This window comes from Pelodiscus sinensis, chromosome 1 (genome assembly GCF_052426305.1).
Source record: "Pelodiscus sinensis isolate ZL-2025 chromosome 1, ASM5242630v1, whole genome shotgun sequence".
In the NCBI taxonomy this organism is placed as follows: domain Eukaryota; kingdom Metazoa; phylum Chordata; order Testudines; family Trionychidae; genus Pelodiscus; species Pelodiscus sinensis.
The window spans coordinates 14,312,032-14,328,763 of record NC_143052.1 but is presented as its reverse complement, the minus strand read 5'-3'; the positions used below and the strand labels follow the sequence as shown (position 1 = coordinate 14,328,763).

The window sequence follows — 16,732 nt, the reverse complement described above, 5'->3', positions numbered from 1 at the left end:
ACACAGTATTCCGAATGGGGTCTCACCAATGCCTTATATAATGGCACTAACACCTCCTTATCTCTACTGGAAATACCTCGCCTAATACATCCCAAGACCATATTAGCCTTTTTCACGGCCATGTCACAATGGCAGCTCATAGTCATCCTATAATCAACCAGGACTCCAAGGTCCTTCTCCTCCTCCGTTACTTCCAACTGATGTGTCCCCAGCTTATAACTAAAATTCTTGTTGTTAATCCCTAAATGCATAACCTTACACTTCTCACTATTAAATTTCATCCTATTGCTATCACTCCAATTTGCAAGATCATCCAGATCTTCCTGTATGATATCCTGATCTTTTTCTGAATTGGCAGTAGCTCCCAACTTTGTGTCATCCGCAAATATTATCAGGACACTTCCACTTTTGGTGCCAAGGTCAGCGATAAAAAAATTAAATAAAATTGGCCCCAAAACTGATCCCTGAGGAACTCCACTAGTAACCTTCCTCCAACCTGACAGTTCACCTTTCAATATAACCCGCTGTAGTCTCCCCTTTAACCAGTTGCTTATCCACCTCTCAACTTTCATATTAATCCCTATCTTTTCCAATTTAACCAATAATTCCTCATGTGGTACTGTATCAAATGCCTGACTAAAGTCGAGGTAGATTAGATCCACTGCATTTCCTTTATCTAAAAAAATCTGTTACTTTCTCAAAAAAGGAGATCAGGTTGGTTTGGCGCGATATACCTTTTGTAAAACCATGTTATAATTTGTCCCAATTGCCATTAGCCTCAATGTCTCTAACTACTTTCTCCTTCAAAATTTTTTCCAAGATCTTGCATACTACAGATGTCAAACTAACAAGCCTATAGTTACCCGGGTCGCTTTTTTTCCCTTTCTTAAAAATAGGGACTGCATTAGTAATTCTCCTGTCAAATGGTACAACTCCTGAGTTTAGAGATTTATTAAAAATTTTTGCTAATGGACTTGCAAGTTCATGTGCCAGTTCCTTTAATATTCTTGGATGAAGATTATCTGGGCCGCCCGATTTACTCCCATTATGCTGTTCAAGTTTGGCTTTTACCTCGGATATGGTAATATCTACCTCCACATCCTTAGTTTCATTTGTTATGTTACCATTATCCCTAAGCTCTTCATTAGCCTCATTAAAGACTGAAGCAAAGTATTTGTTTAGATATTGGGCCATTCCTAGATTATCCTTAACCTTCACTCCATCCTTAGTAATTAGTGGTCCTACTTCTTTTTTTGTTTTTTTCCTATTTATATGACTATAAAACCTTTTACTATTGGTTTTAATTCCCTTTGCAAGGTCCAACTCTACCTGACTTTTAGCCTTTCTCACTTTGTCGCTACATGCTCTAACCTCAATAAGGTAGCTTTCTTTACTGATCCCTCCCATTTTCTTCTACTTATATGCTTTCTACTTTTTCTTAATCACTTCTCTGAGATGCTTGCTCATCCAGCTTGGTCTAACACACCTGCCTATACCTTTTTTCCCTTTTCTTGGGATACAGGCTTCTGACAGCTTCTGCAACTTTAACTTAAAATAATTCCAGGCCTCCTCCACCTCAAGATCCTTAATTTCTTTAGTCCAATCAACTTCCCTAACTAATTTCATTAATTTAATAAAGTTAGACCTTTTGAAATCAAAAACCCTAGTCTCAGATTTATTTTTGTTTATCCTTCCATTTAATTTGAACTGTATTAGCTCATGATCACTCGAGTGAAGGTGGTCCCCTACAACCATTTCATCTGTGAGGTCCTCGCTACTCACCAAAACCAAATCTAAAATAGCATCCCCCCTTGTTGGTTCAGCAACTACTTGATGAAGGAATTCATCAGCTATCACATCTAGGAAAATCTGAGCCCTATTATTACTAGCACTTGTTCTCCAGTCTATATCTGGAAAGTTGAAATCTCCCATGATTACGCAGTTTCCATGAGTATTTACTTCATTAAAAACATTAAAGAGGTCTCTATCCATATCCAAATTGGATCCTAGTGGTCTGTAACACACCCCAAGCACTATCCCAGGGGAGGATCTGATAGCTTTCTTTCCCAATGTGATTTTTGCCCAAACAGACTCTGTCTTCTCCATTCCATCACTTTTTATTTCTTTACAATCTACCTCATCTTTGATATACAATGCGACTCCACCACCTTTACCCTTATTTCTGTCTTTCCTAAACAGCACATACCCTTCAATACCTGTACTCCAGTCATGCCTAGTATTTCACCATGTTTCTGTTATTCCAATAATATCTGGTTTCACTTCCTGGGCCAATAGCTCTAGTTCCTCGTTTTTGTTACTAGGCTCCTCGCATTGGTGTACAAACATCTTAATTTTTGCTGTTTGGCCTCATTCATATTCTTTACCCAATTTGGCCCGGACATTGTACCTCCAATATGACCTATTAGACTAGTATCCACCCTACCCTTCCTCATGTACATTCTCCTACCCCCAGCTATATCCTTTCTTACTTCGTTTTCCTCCCTCTCAGTGTTAAAATCTGGCGTAGAGATTACCTGGGCATCTCCCAACCGTCTCCCCCAAATTCCTAGTTTAAAGCTCTCTTAATAAGTTGAGCCAGCCTCCATCCTAGAAGTCTATTTCCCTCCCTACTTAGGAGAAGTCCATCCAGAGAGAACAGTCCTCTGTCCATAAATGCCTCCCAGTGACCATACATCCCAAAGCCCTCCTTATAGCACCACTGCCTAAGCCATCTATTGATCATCATAATCCTGTCACATCTTAATGGCCCTTCTCTAGGAACAGGCAGAATCCCACTAAAGATAACCTGAGCCTCAATTTCTTTGAGCATCCTCCCCAGCCTAGCATAGTCTCCCTTAATTCGTTCCAGCGGGAATCTAGCCGTATCATTTGTTCCTATATGAAGGATGATCAATGGATTCTTTCCTGCTCCCTTAATAATCCTCTTCAACCTCAGTTCCACATCCCGTATCTTAGCACCTGGCAGACAGCACACCCTTCTATTCTCTGGATCAGCTCTGGTTACTGGCCTATCTATTCTTTTCAATAAGGAGTCCCCAATCACATAGACCTGCCTTTTCCTAGTGACAGTGCAATTCTCTGGTCTATCTCTTGGTTCCTCTGGCTGCAAGTCCTTGTTATTCCTATTTTCCCTTGTAATCCTCTTTAACCCATCCTGTATCCTCCTAATGCTCATTATTGGTGTTGTCTCCATTAACTCTTCCCCTTTATCTATGGGACTAGCCACTCTTCTCTTCTTCCTTACCCTTCTATCTTCATTATCTACCTGCTGTACCCCTTCTTTATTCTCCAGCTCCACATACCTGTTCTTGAGCTCTATTTTTCCTTCACTGACCCATCTTTTCCTCTGCCTGGTTCTCTGAGTCACATGCTTCCACTGTCCATTTTCTTCTCCCAGCAGTCCCCCCTCTGAGGCCCTTGGTCCTGCTTCCATCTGCATATTTAAGCTTTCCCCTTCAGCCACGTCATGCCTTTGCTCCATCATCTGCTCAAACCCCCTTCTAAACTCGACCAGTGTTTCCACCTGCATCTCCAGTCCTTGAATCTTTTCTTCCATCAGCTCTATCAGGCGGCACTTCATGCAAACAAAGCTCCTTTCAGGTACTCCCTCCAGACTCATGTACATACCGCAGCTACCACATCCAATCATCCTCCTTGTGTTCTCTACTACTTGGGCCATGGCCACTACTGCCTCTGTGTTTTATCTACTTTCTCACCAAAATCCTATTAGTCTGGTGAACACAAAAACAGACCAAAACACCCTCTCCTCAGCAAAAACAAACCCCAATCAGGTTTCAATATCCAAACTCCCTTTACAAACTCCCACTCAAACTCCCCTGTTTACAGCTCTGTTTGCTGCTCCTGTGCCGCTGCAGTTATCTAATGACTTGCTCAGGAAGATAGAAATGACTTGCTCAGGAATTTCTGGGAGCTAGTGCTCAAGTTCCAAGCATGCAGCTTTATTTGTATCAAAATGCCATTCATATTCCATAATTGTTATGCCTTTTAAAAAAAATACCCCCACAAATCCATAGGGCACTTTTCTCTCTGCAATCTGACAGAAGCATGGAGCCCACAGAGCTTTGCAGAGTTCTCATAAATGCTGCAAATACAGGATTCACGATTCTCCTGTATTTGCACATCCGCAGGATGTACTGCAACAATGAAGAATGTGAGGATTTTTTTTTTTTTGAACTGTTTGCTGAAGGACATAGCAACAAACAATTCAACGCTGTCGGTGGTGTTCCTGGAGCAGCTGCAGACAAACCCATAAGTGGTGCTTCATTGAGAAACAAGCACTGACTGGTTCTCCATGCTGTCAGTTGTATTGGCCCACTAAGCCCTTTGGTCACCATCTGATGCAGAATTGGTTTATGGTATCTCACTGAACGGGTTCTCCTTAATCCGCTTCTTTCTCATCTCTTTCTCCTCAGTGTTTTTCAAAGTTCGACAATAGCTGTGTGCTGTTCAGGATGTGCTTTCATTGTCACAGGGTGTTTGTCAGCTGGAGACAAATTTGAGCATAGACATACACAAATAGGTTTATACGAGGTGTTTGTCAACCTGACTTTAGTGCAGACTAGGCCTTAGTGTTTCATGGAATAGTTGTCCAACAGTGTTTTCAATTTCTGAACTATTTTTTTAGTCTAGAGTGGTGACTGGCTGCTGAAGATGCTATTTATAAGGCTTAATAAATATATTCTTCCTTGCTTCCTGCTTGTGCTATTCTGTGATGTTGCTTGCAAGCTGTTAATTAGCAGTCAAATTTTGCCTTGGAGGAGGTTTTGCTTCATTAGTGGATGAATTGATTCTTGCATATATGGTTTGTAAAGTGTTTTTGAGTCAAGTGGGATGAAAGATGCTATACTTTGTAAACTGCTATTATGTTGCATGCGTTTTGGATAAAAAATAAATATATTTGTGGATGGTGGAGAAGAAAAAATATTTCTTGTTGCTTTCCTAGGGCCTAGTGCAAAGGTCACTGCAGTCATGGGAAAGTCTCCCATTGAGGAGCTTGAATCAAAATGTACTAGAAATCTACTAACAGATTCTGCATTTAGACATCTCTTATGAAATAGGCATTTAAATTGATGTTTTTAATTCTTGCTACCTGAATAACTTTATCTTCCTTGAGTAATTTTCAAATATTACCCAACCCCTCACTTCTGCTATAATTCTTTTTCTCTTCAGCTAGTCAGTGTTCTGGAAACTCAGAACTCATGAACTCTAATTCTGTGTCTGAATCATGGAATCACATTTCCTCTACAGTGCTGACATTATTCATTGGTACACAGTTCTGTACAAAATCCATCCCTGTGTATTGGAATGGAAACTGAAAGATTCATTGTACATGAAGACTGCATAAATTAGCAAAAATCATAGATCTGTGGAAGAGACGTATCTCTCTGTTTATGCATTAATCCTTGAGAATCGGAGTTCACTTGAGTGCCATGAATGCAGCTTCATGATTCCTGAACCTAGAACTCATTCTAGATGACCTCTATATTATTCTGAGATGTACCGTACCATACCACCCAAAGAGGAATTTACTCGAAACAGGAATGTCAAACTCCCATTTTGGGAAAGCCAGTTTACACTGGGTTCACTTTTTAATCATCTACAGTCCCATGTATTTTGCCTTGGCAAAGAATTGTGCTTCAGGTTGCAAGCTTTTATAGAAAGGGGAAAAAGATTCTAGCTTCATGTCTGTAATAATAACTTTCAAAATAGTGTAATCATAATGCAGTTTGCAGAAAGGCTGTAACAATGGCCCCAAGAGATGTTAACTGCCCAGTTCCTTTCAATTTGCTGTTTATTCTGAAATCTAAAGGTAACAAAACATCTGCATTAACGATTTCACTGGTTGATGTTTTTATGGGAACAAACTTGTCTGACATTTTTTCTTCCCCAACTGTTCCTTACTCAGTTGTCAAGACCAAGTTTCCTTGACAGCATTTATATTGGCCTTGAATGAATATTGGAAATATGGAGACAATGTAAATTCAATGAGACATCAAAATAGAAAATAAGGAAATCTGTAGTGATTTTTGCGATGTTAGACCCCATGCTCTTCAAAGAAAGATTCTTGTGATAAGAATATGGCACAACTAAGGTCTGTTTTGTGCAAGATGAGTCATATCATTGGAAAGGTAATGGTTTACTGAATATAATTATCCAGTTTGTATATATTTATCATTTCTGTATGTAAAGTTAGGAGTATGGATTATGTAACAATTACACGTGAGTGTGTGTTTGGGAAACACCCACCAGACAACAGGCTACCAGTCTTGATGGGCCTTTCGGAAGAAATTATACGACTGAAGGTGCTCATCTCTCTCCTTCTTGAGAGGTGTCCTGGGATGTAACTGTGACATTACTAATGAGGTGGTCCTGTTACCTGGTACTAAACACTATTTTGAATTTCCAGTAATTTTCCACTAAAAGGAGGAGGGAGGTCAAGACAGGGAAATAAAGATTCCTACCTTATATAAATCTTATTTACAGCTGGGACATACATTAATTTGGGTTCACTCTCACTCACAAAATCCTCACTCAGGATGACTGCTGAAAACACTTAAGGACCAAGGACAAAGGAAAATGGGGAAGAGTACTGACCTCAGTCTGGAAAAAGGATCTGGTCTGTGAATAAGATACCTGAAGATTTAAGCTGTAAGCAAGGTAGCTCACCTTCAAAAATTTCTGCCAGCTTCCCAAAATCAACATTAGGGTGAGGAATCAGTTTCTTTAAAATCTTAAGCTTAGTATGCTTATTTTGTTTTATTTGCTCAGTAATCTCTTTTGTTCTGTTTGCTTTATAATAATTTAACATTCATCTTTTGTAGTGGTTAAACTTATTTCTTGTTTATAACATAACCCAGTTTGTACAATTCATATCTGGGGGAATGAAGGGGCAAAAAGTTGTGCATGCTTTCTTCTACATTGAGGGAGTTGGTGATTTTTTAGGCGCTTGTGTTGTGCAGATACCTCTGTAAAGTGCAAGACCATATTCACTGGGGGCTTACTCCTCCACAGAGGATGTACATGTGAGTGCTGGCAGAATCCTCTCACAGATCTGACTACAGTCTGTCTCTGCAGCTGGATGTGGTCTTGTCTGCTTGTGTGCTGGAAAGGGTCTTAAGAGTCAGGCACAGCAGTTTAAACTTCTGTAGAATTTCCTGCCTGATGCAGTGGAATGTGCAGAATGTAGGAAACTTATCATAGAATTAGGTCTCACTAATTAGACTGCAGTGGGCCTTTGATTGTCATAATTTGTATTTTTCATTCCTCCTAATTATTAGAAGGCTACATCCTGTTTGTACCATCCTTTGATGGCTCTATGGACATACTCCTTTGAGCTGACTGCTGATACGGTTTAATGTAAAGTTTAATGTGGTAGGTTACTTCATTTGTCTGGAGTCATGCACACATACACTTCTGTGACTATTTGCATTATTAACTATGAAATAAGCAGTAAGAAGAAGTTGAGAGGTTTTAAAGGAGCAGTTGTAGTGGCATGTATGCATAGGGGTGGATTCAGGGTTATGCCACCTTCCTCATGTCCCCAGCATTTGTCTTTCACTCCAGGAAGTACTAGCTTTTCTTTTTAAAAATATTGCCTATTACAGCTTGGCTACTATGCCCCTTGGGGAGAGCGAAATGCTGCCAGTCTTTTCCCTGCTTTCTCTGGTACTGGTAATAATTAGTACAAGAGTTAGTTTTTTCTGAGGCTATGTGGAATAGGAGGGAGTGGGTATCGTTGCATATAATCTGGAAATGTGACACATTGGCAGCAAAAGTGAGATTCCATTTCAAGGTAGATTCCTGACCCTGATGCTAACTATAATTTAAAACCACAGTGAAATATCAATTGTAAAACTTCGGTCGGTTCCAATTATTATTATACCAGTAATTTATTTACAGTGACTTAATATTGCTTGCAACAAACACGTACTATTCCAATTTTAATAACTATTGCCTAAGGAAAGCTGTTCAAATTATTCGCATTAATGTTTTCCATTTTATAATTCTTTTGATGAATTTTGGATGTACTGTTGATGCTGAGTACTGAAAAGAAATTGGCATGGCCTTGTTATTAAAATGCAATTTAAAGATGAGTTGTCAGAATAAATTGCTGGTAAATTAAGGCGACAGAGGCCATAAATGGAGCAGTGTTCATAGAAAAGTACAATACAGTACTGTAATAAGGATTAACAGTGTGAAATTTAATAAAGGGGGAAAATTTGAAGCTTAATATCAGGAAAAGCCTTCTGACAGATATATTAGGTTGCAGCGTAGACTCCTGGGGAAGTGGTAAAAGAAACCGTCACAAGATTGAAATGCCTTCAAGCTGCAGATACTGTTTCAAAACACCATAATAAAGGTTCTTCTTTGAGCGATGTCCCTGTAGGTTCTCCACTGTTGGTGATGTGTTGCCTGGAGCTGGAGATCGGAGCCATGCAAAGCAGTTTCCCATGTTGTGCCACACATGTGCGAGAAGGCGCCTTGTGGTGTTAGCTGCTAAGTGCCTTGCATACACAGCCCAGCCCCCTCCTTCAGTTCCTCGTTAACCATCCTCAGTTGTGGACAGAGCTTCAACCTCTCTCTCGCACTTAGTTTGTACGTAGTTTTAATAATTAGTTATAGATAGTTATCGTAAATAGTTTTTCTTGCTTAGATTTAGTTCATTATTTAAAAAAAAAATGTTTCTTCCCTCAGCAGAGCTGGACACGACTTTAGTTGCTCAAAAGGCTATGAGACCTCATTTCCTCCCAATTCTCCCCTCCTTGTTACTTCGTTTAAAAAAAAAAAACATAAAAAAAGAAGAAGAAAGCCGTGAACCTAACAATATATCAGGCTCTCTGGGCTTCCAGAAATTCAACGAATGTCGCGACACCATGCCAGCCTCGTATGGACATTCACTCTGTATCCACTGCCTGAGGAAAGCTCATATCCCACAAAAGTGAGAGCATTGTTGCAATTGTGAGAGCTAGGAAAGACAGAGCGCTGCCTCAAAATGATCTTTTTTGAAAAAGCAGTCACAAGAGGCCTCAGCCAAGAAAAGAGCCATCCCCTCGCTGTCTAGGAAGGCTTCTAAAATGATAGTGATAGAGATGCAGCTGTGTTAGTCTGGTCTAGCTGAAACAAGACAGAACTATGTAGCACTTTAAAGACTAACAAGATGAAACCATATAATAAACCATCTTGTTAGTCTTTAAAGTGCTACATAGTTCTGTTTAAAATGATAGTTTCCCTAGTATGGTCTCTCCCTCCTTCCTCTTCCCCTAGAGTTAACGAGGGGATAGACTGGATACATCTGGTACCATGACAATGAGGAACTCGGGTGTGGTTCCCACACTGCCGGAACTGTCCCTGGCACCACTCTGTGCCTCTTTGGTGCTGTCAATAGCCCAAAGACAATCATCGGCTCCAGCACCACACCGCGACTCAGTGCCAACCACTAAATCAGCACTGCCGAAGTCAACTCAACAGACACCGATGAGCTCAGCACACTGAGTCCCATGGCACCGCCTTCAGCTCCTACGGCACCAGGAACAGAACCACCCCAGCACCCGCTATGGGCAGCACCTGAACAAACACCGTTGGCACCAGGAAACCATGGCAGGCAGTACCATTTGCATCCTGCCTCTATGAATCCATCCCCAACCCCATCTTCAACCCACAGCTCTCCAGGTCTCATTAGATCTACAGTACTCTCTCAGCAGACCGTCCTGGGCGATGATGACCATAGGAGTATGTTTTCATCGCCACACTTCTCACCCATGGGATTGCAGTCATATTATTACTGAAACAAACCGTATCATCCTTCTGGTACCCGTATTGGGACAAATCAAATTTCAGAACAGAAGGGGGGGGGGGGGGGTTGTTGCAAGGGAAGGTACCAGGGTTGGTATTAGTGTGGTACCAACCCTGGTATCTTCCCTTGCAACAAACCCCGTTGCCAGCTTTGTCCACATATTCACTCTGCTGATACCATTATTGGACCTAACCAAGTGAGTTATAAGATCAAAAACACACATTCCTGCGCATCTAGAAATATAATTTATGCTATCATGTGCCGAAAGTGTCCGTCTGCTTTGTACATTGGACAAACGTCTCAGACACTTTGCCACAGGATCAATGCCCACAAAACAGATATTAGACAGGATCACAAAGAAAAAACAGTTTCTTGCCATTTCAACCAGAAAGGACACTGTCTCAACGACTTAATTACCTGCATTCTGCTTCAGAAGCCTTTTAAATCTGTACTTGAAAGGGAATCCTCTGAACTGTCATTCATGCTAAAATTCGACACTCTATGCAGGGGTCTCAACAAAGACTCTAGCTGTCTTACCCATTACAAAGATAGCTTCCCCAATTATCACCTCTAATACCATTAGCTCACAGACATTTACCTTCTCTCTCCCCCCCCCCCCCCCGCCGCATCCCCCTTCTGTTCTGAAATTTGATTTGTCCTTTTCATACGTGTTCATTTTTTAAATTGTATCCTTTGGTATATATGGTTGTGACTATTTTCTTCCACTATTTGATCTGAGGAAGTGGGTCTGGCCCACGAAAGCTCATCATCTAATAAACCATCTTGTTAGTCTTTAAAGTGCTACATAGTCCTGTATATGGTTAGGTCCAGTGATGGTGTCTCCAGAGTAAATATGTGGACAAAGCTGGCAACAGGGTTTGTTGCAAGGGAAAGCTCCAGGGTTAGTTTTAATGTGGTATGCTCTGTGGTGGTTAGTGAGAATCTTCTTGAGGTTAGGTGGTTGTCTATAGGAGAGTACAGGTCTGTCACCCAGAGCCTCTCAGAGTAATTGAGGTAATTGAGTTTTACGAATGCTTGGTAGAGATCTTGAAGTTTTTGGTCTCTGTCAGTGGGATTAGAGCAGATGTGGTTGTATCTAAGGGCTTGACTATAGATGGTGGATCATATGGTGTATCCTGGATGGAAGCTGGAGGCATGTAAGTAAGTGTAGCAGTCAGTGGGCGTCTTGTAGAGAGTGGTATTGATTTCACCATCAGTAATTTGTACTGTGGTGTCCAGGAAATGGATCTCTTGTGTCGAATGGTGTAGGCTGAGATTGATGGAGGGGTGTAGGTTGCTAAAATCTCTGTGGAATTTGTCCAGTGTTTCTTGACCATGGGTCCAAATGATAAAGATGTTATTGATGTAGTGTAAGTAAAGGAGGGATAATAGGGGACGGGAGCTGAGGAAACGTTCTAAGTCAGCTATAAAGATGTTAGCGTACTGTGGGGTCATGCAGGTACTCATTGCTGTGCTGCTGATCTGGAGGTATAAGTTGTCTCCAAATTGTAAATTATTGTGGGTAAGAACAAAGTTACATAGATCTGCCACCAGATTTGCAATGGTAATCTCTGGGATAGTGTTTCTAATTGCTTGTAGTCCATCGTCATGTGGAATATTGGTGTAGAGAGCTTCTACATCATGGTGGCAAGGATGGTGTTATCAGGCAGGTTATCGATGTTTTGTAATTTCCTCAAGAAGTCAGTGGTATTTTGGAGATAGCTAGGAGTGTTGATAACATAGGGTTTGAGGAGGGAGTCTACATAGCTGGATAATCTGGTAGTGAGTGCCAATACTTGAAATGATGGGACATCTGAGGTTTCCAGGTTTATGGATTGTGAGAAGCAAATAGAATAATTCTGTCTGGGGTTCAGAAGGCATGTCTGTGTGAATTCGGTCCCGAGTAGAGGCAGGGAGTTCCTTAAGCAGATGGTATAGTTTCTTTAGGGATTCTAAAGTGGGATCAGAGGAGAGAGGTCTATAATATGTGGTGGTGGAGAGTTGTCTAGCTGCCTCCTGTTCACAGTCTGACTTATTCATAATGACCACAGCACCCCTTTTGTCGGCTGTCTTAATTATAATGTTACAGTTGTTCTTGAGACTCTGGATAGCATAGTGTTCAGCATGGCTGCGATTATATGTCACCTGTTGTTTGCGCATAATGTCAGTCTGTGCACGGTTGTGGACGCATTGAATATAGAAATCCAGACTGTAACTATGACCGTTGGGGGGAGTCCACATAGAGTTTTTTGGTGTTGGTAGGGGGAATCTAGCCGGTCAGCTTGATGTTCATTGGTGACTTGGAAGTATTCCTGTAGACGGAGATGGTGAAATAAAGCTTCAAGGTCACCACAAAGCTGAACCCAGTTCGTGGGGGAGGTGAGACAGAAAGACCGACCCTGGGATAAGACAGACTGTTCTGTTGGGCTGAGTCTGTAGTTGGAAAGGTTAACAATATTATCCAGTGGGCTGAGGTTGTCGCTGTTGTAGTATCCTGTGGCATGGAGTAGCTTAGATAGTTTCTTGTCTTTTCTTTTTTGTAGGGAGTAGCACTGTGTATTATAGATTTATTGTCTAGTAGAATTAAAGTCACGCAATGTGGCAACCAGTGTGGATGTGGTTTTTTGTTGTTGTTTTAATTAAAATTCGGCAGCCTCAGTAGCTTCCTAGGGTTGAAGGGGCGTAGTCTGTAGATAGGACAACAAAAAAAGCTCCCTTGTTTATTTTTCCAATCAAGCATTCCTCTGGTAACATGCAGCCAGTGACATCTCATTTCTCCATATGGAAATCACCAAGTTATTGACTGGAGGAAGAGCTCTGTGTAAGCTTCAAAGCTCCTCTCTCATCCACAGAAATTGGTCCAATAAAAGATATTAGCTCACCTACTAAATCACTGAAAAACATTTCCTTGCAAGTTTAAGTAGCATTAGACATCTGAAATATGTTTGGATACTTCATTTGGAATCAGTCAGAACAATTTCCTTTAAATGCTCATCTAGTATACAGTGATTAAGCAATAGATTTCACATTATGCACCTGTATTTCCTTTGTTAGCTACTGTGATCTATATTATCCACAATCATATTTACTAGGCAGAATTTCTTACATCTGTCTCCTCTCTATCTTAATTTTTCTATTATCTACAAATATATTTTTGTATATTTTTAACAAGAAAGCTACCAAGGCCAGCAACTACTTTCCTCTGGGATAGATATTGGTCAAGACATGACACACTCAAAATCTGTTGGTCAGAAATATACTGTAACAATATGGAGATCTCTGCAGTTTTTAAAAAAGAAAACTATTGAAACGTAATAAAATCAATAATCTTACGTGCAGTAAATCTACTTTAACTTCTCCCCCTACCCTTATCCCATCTCCTACTCTTTGTTACTGTCACCCATTTTTCTGTCTGAAATTGGAGTACAGGCAATCCCCGACTTACGCGGATCCGACTTATGTTGGATCCGCAGTTACGAACGGGGCTTTTCTCGCCCCGGAGGATACGGCGGCGGGACCGCTCAGACGTGCCGTGGTCCCGCTGCCTGCATCCTCTGGGGCGAGAAAAGCTGCTCCGCGTCTCCCTGGTCTGCTGGGGGAGGGGGCCCAGCAGACCAGGGAGACACGGAGCAAAGCTGGGGAGGATGCGGGCGGGACCATGGCATATGTCGGCAATCCTCCCGCCCGCATCCTCCGGGGCTTTGCTCCGCATCTCCCTGGTCTGCTGGGGGGGGGCGGGCCCAGTCTGCTGGGGGGGGGGGGGGCAGCAGACCAGGGAGATGCGGAGCAAAGCCACGGAGGATGCGGACAACTGGACCACACGCGTCTCGGCGGTCCCGCCGCCCGCGTCGCCCTGGTCTGCTGGGGGGGGGGCGCGCTGCTAGTGCGCGCCTCCTCCCCCCCCCCCCCCCCAGCAGACCAGGCTTTTTTCGCCAATGCCTGGGGTAGAGCAGCTGGGGCACTGCCGGGTTGGTCCCGCAGCGCCGGTCCTCGGCGGTCCGGGACCAACCCGGCAGCACCCCAGCTGCTCTGCCCCAGGCGTCCTGATTCAGCCGCTGCTGGTCAGTTTCAGGAGCGGCGCTACTGGACCAACCCGGCAGCACCCCAGGTGCTCTGCCCCAGGTGCTCTGCCCCAGGCGTCCCCAAGTCAGCCGCTGCTGAAACTGATCAGCGGCTGACTACAGGAAGCCCAAGGCAGACTTGCTCTGCCCCGGGCTTCCTGGAATCAGCCGCTGATCAGTTTCAGCAGTGGCTGACTTGGGGACACCTGGGGTAGAGCTTCTGGGGTGCTGCCGGGTTGGTCCCCACAGCACTGAGGTGCGGCGCTGCGGGGACCTACCCGGCAGCGCCCCAGCTGCTCTGTCCCAGGCGTCCAGAGTTAGCCGCTGTTGAAACTGATCAGCGGCTGATTCCAGGAAGCCCAGGGCCGAGCAACTCTGCCTTGGGCTTCTTGTAGTCAGCCGCTGGTCAGTTTCAGCAGCGGCTGAATCTGGATGCCAGTTCCGACTTGCATACAAATTCAACTTAAGAACAAACCTACAGTCCCTATCTTGTACGTAACCTGGGGACTGTCTGTATAACATACAGGGCAGAGACCACTATATTTGTTCTGCAAGTAACATCAAGGTGTGGGAGCTGAGCATTGTTTGGGGCTGATTCTGGAAAGTACACGTTGGTATAGATTTTTTTAAAATTAGAAGTCTATCAGTGAATATTGAAATGTAGGTCCTTAAAGTGGTGGTGGACCAGATTCTCAGTTTTTGTAAATTGAGACAGCTCTGTTTAGTCCAAGTATTGATTTTAGTGGAGTTGCACCAATTTACAACAGCTAAGCTTTTAGCTTATAGTTTTGTTCTCTTTATCCTAAGAGTCTGCTAAAATCTTGAACATGTTTCAGAATAGTTTGCTAATGCTGGAGGTTGCTTTGCCTGGGGCATACATCAGTCAGCAAAGATGAGTACTTTTTCTGTCTCTCAAAGACCCATTCTTTTTCTATCAAACTGTATTCTTTAAGTGTTTTGAATTTTTATTAGTTGCCTAATGCATTTTTGCAGCAAGCAGTAAAAATGAAAATAATGAAGGCAAAACAATGAATTTCAATCCAGGGCTGTTGGATACTCCATTAAATGTTTCCAAATGAAAACACTGATTTTTTTTTTTAATCTAAGTTTTGATAAGCATATTTTTCTTTTAATTTCAGTGTATTTATGCATCGTCCTTGTTGGAATATTGTCTTTAGTCCCCAAACCGTTATTTTCTTTTAAGACTATCATTACATCATTTATACATTCCCAAGATCACTTCTACATAGTTCAGAAAACACCATGGCTTTCAAGAGCAAATCCTTATTCATGCAACTGGTCTTGCTGACTTGAATTTGGATGTCAAACAAAGTTTGTGTTATAGTGAGGCGCATAAAAGTAGTAGAGATGTACTACCAGGCTGCTGCAGCTTTACATCAAGCTGTAGTAACTTTAATTGATCTTGGTAGTAGAAATAAATAGAAAATCCAGCACTTCAAGGTTATATTAATTTGGTTTATTAGCAAAGCTGTATTAACATTATCACATTGTTGGAAAATGTGATAAAGCCATAGTTTATGGTGAGGCATAACCAATATCCTTCAATTCCTCAGCCTAGGCAGGTATTAACAAACTCTTTAAGTGGCACCCAACTGTGCCCGTGTACTAGAAAAATCAGTGAAATGTTTGTTCTTTACGGACATTAATTATGAATTCATATCTTGTTACGTTATTCTACTTTCTCACATCCAGGCTTGCTGTCAGGGTTTTCCCCATTCTCATCTGCATGTGAAGACAAGACAGCCCTGTCAGTCAAGGTAGTGATTTTACTCCCACTTCTCTGGAGAGATCCTAGTAGTCTCTGCCATAGGCAGACCCTCAGACAAATTCAAAAATCAAAATTTAGTTTTTTTAATTTATGTTTGTAAATTCTCTTTGGAATTGAGCTCTTGTGTCTGGGAGTTTGACTGAAAGAGATTTTATTTTCTTACGAAGTATTTTTGCTCCTGACAACAGGGATTTATCAAAGATATAACACAACCTTCCAATGATATGCCACAAATTTTGCCTTACAATATGTGATGAATTTCCCTAGACTGATTCTACTCTGTGAGATTATGTATTGCTAATTAGCTTGGGTGGAATTGTTGAGGAAGTACTGTTAAATAGCAAATTCGGCTCCAATTACCCTTTCGACCTTTATGATCTATTGTGCAGTCAAGCTTTCTTTCTTTCTTTCACACACTTTTTTTAAATGAGCATACTGGAATTTTTCCTTGAGTTAGTAATGGAAAGTCAAAATTAATTTCATGATCCACTTTACTAGCACAAGAAAAGATCTGGTGATTTCAAAGACATTAAGCAGTTTTAAAAACATATATTTTAATTGCACATTTTAGAAGGATTTCAAAATATAATTAGCAATATAATGCAGAAATACTCTAGAAATATACAAACTTGAGGTCAAGAAACCATCTGTCAGGTTTTCTTAATTATCATCATTCCTGTTTAAAAATTTAGCAGCATATCTAACTGAATTCTGAACTCTGAAGCATTCCAAATAATGACACTAAGAACCTTTACTAATTTGCGCAGACAATTTTTTGTGTCGTGTGATGATGTTAAGGATGGAGAGCTTTGTACTTTAAACAGAACACGGCACTGGTTCAGCTAGCCTCATGTGTTCTCTCTTGTAGTCCAGAACCCTGTTTTCCAATATAGAGAATCGGCATTAATTGGCACACCCATATTCTTCTACAATAATGGAAGTTGCATCACACATTTCTTTTCTTTTAAAAACAATTTTTTAAGCATCTGTGTGTTAAGATTCTGAATGCATATGCCACATGTCTTTTCTTCGGAGTAATATTGCACC

General features: G+C 41.6%; 1 protein-coding gene and 1 pseudogene across 12 annotated transcripts in view; one reads left to right on the top strand and one right to left on the bottom strand.

The window, feature by feature from the left end:
* USP6NL (USP6 N-terminal like) overlaps positions 1-16,732 on the top strand; it is a 240,383-nt gene that overhangs the window by 111,212 nt on the left and 112,439 nt on the right. For 2 of the 12 annotated variants that reach the window (XM_075907942.2, XM_014577270.4), the window contains one exon: positions 6,578-6,748. The exons of the other annotated variants lie outside the window; for them this stretch is intronic. The gene's annotated coding sequence lies outside the window, so the exon portion shown is untranslated. The remainder of the gene's footprint in view (positions 1-6,577; positions 6,749-16,732) is intronic. 12 annotated transcript variants of the gene reach the window in all.
* Positions 10,911-12,076, bottom strand: LOC149525539 (uncharacterized; annotated as a pseudogene).